The sequence below is a fragment of the Gavialis gangeticus genome, unplaced genomic scaffold, assembly GCF_001723915.1.
Source record: "Gavialis gangeticus isolate Ggan-Ray unplaced genomic scaffold, GavGan_comp1, whole genome shotgun sequence".
In the NCBI taxonomy this organism is placed as follows: Eukaryota; Metazoa; Chordata; order Crocodylia; family Gavialidae; genus Gavialis; species Gavialis gangeticus.
The window spans coordinates 44,084,377-44,085,986 of NW_017728992.1; the positions used below are offsets into that span (position 1 = coordinate 44,084,377).

At 42.7% G+C, this 1,610-nt stretch overlaps 1 protein-coding gene across 1 annotated transcript in view; it reads right to left on the reverse strand.

Moving 5' to 3' along the window:
- KDSR (3-ketodihydrosphingosine reductase) overlaps positions 1-1,610 on the reverse strand; it is a 52,521-nt gene that overhangs the window by 31,512 nt on the left and 19,399 nt on the right. The gene's annotated exons all lie outside the window — the stretch shown is intronic.

Below are 1,610 nucleotides of genomic sequence, written 5' to 3' on the forward strand. Positions count from 1 at the left end.
TGTTCAGCCTTCACAAGAGAAGGCTGAGGGGGGACCTGGTGACCGTCTATAAAACTCACTGGGGGGACCAGAAGGGTTTGGGAGAGACCTCGTTTCCCCTAGCGCCCCCTGGCATAACAAGGAATAACGGCTACAAGTTGTTGGAGAGTAGGTTTAGATTAGACATCCGTAAGAACTACTTCACAGTTAGGGCGGCTAGGATCTGGAACCAACTTCCAAGGGAAGTGGTGCTGGCTCCTACCCTGGGGGTCTTTAAGAGGAGGCTTGATGCCTACCTGGCTGGAGTAGGCAGCCAGTTTTTCTCCTGCTCTGAGCCCAATTTTTCTCCTGCTCAGGCGGGGGGTCAGACTTGAAGATCTACAAGGTCTCTTCCAACCCTACTTCTATGATTCTATGATTAATAGCAATTCTAGGCCCAAGAGAGGGGAAGTAACCAATTCCACCACACCAGTTCTTCTGCTGTTTTTCATTCATTGTTACAATAAAAAGAAAAGAGAATGGACATAATTTTTAGAATTCTCTATTTGGAAGAGTTCTATGCGTTTCAAACACAGTAAGTTTATTTGGTTTACACTGAAAAAGGCATGAAGCTCTAAAAAACACCACCGAAGCCCTAAGACCGAATAAAGGGGTGTAGGTTGTAGCTGCGTTGGTCTAAGGACATAGGCAGACAAGGTTCTTTGGGTGAATCTGATATCTTTTATTAGACCAACTAAATAGTTGGAGAACAGTATTCAAACAAGCTTTCAGGTTCAAAAACCCTTCGTCAAGCTAAGGAAGTTTCAGCAGTTGATGTGTGCTCTTCCTGGATGAAATGAAAAGTAAAAAAGCCAGAGGCTGGGCTGGTATGCATACAAGACAGGCAGTCAGTGAAAATGTAGACTGAGGAGTCAATGGGTGAGAGACAGGCGGGGGGGGGAGACAGGGGATGAATAGTGGAGAAGTATCTGGGAAGTCAGCTGTCAGGCAGGTTAAAGCTTGCTTAAATATTGTTCTCCAACTATTTAGTTGGTCTAATAAAAGATATCAGATTCACCCAAAGAACCCTGTCTGCCTAAGACTGAGTAAAAGCATTTAAGCTTAAATACATTCCTATTGAACAGAACACTAAAGGAAGTGTTTAGAGGTTCAACCTGTACCATTGCTTCAGATGCTTAATTTAAACATCTGCTTCAGTGATTTCCTGAACAGGAATGGACTTAACTACGTACTCATAGCCTGTACTGAATCAGTGCATGGAAAAGAACATTAAGTTATTTCTATTCCCAAATCAATGATTCCGCTGATTTAATTAAAAAAAAAATTAAAGAATGGATTTGCAAAAGAAAAAGATACTAGCTCTTCCTGTACTTAAGAGTCAAGATCCAGAATCAGGGTTCTATATTTATCATCAGCCATAACAATATGACTCACTCAGAACATGTTTACACCAAAAAAACCTTCCATTTGTGGAACGTAGAGCTCTGCATAGTTTCATAGTTTCTAGGGTTGGAAGGGACCTGAGTAGATCATCTAGTCCGACCCCCTGCCATAGCAGGAAATAGTACTGGGGTCAAACGACCCCAGCAAGGCGTACATCTAACCTCCTCTTAAAAACCCCCAGGGTAGGA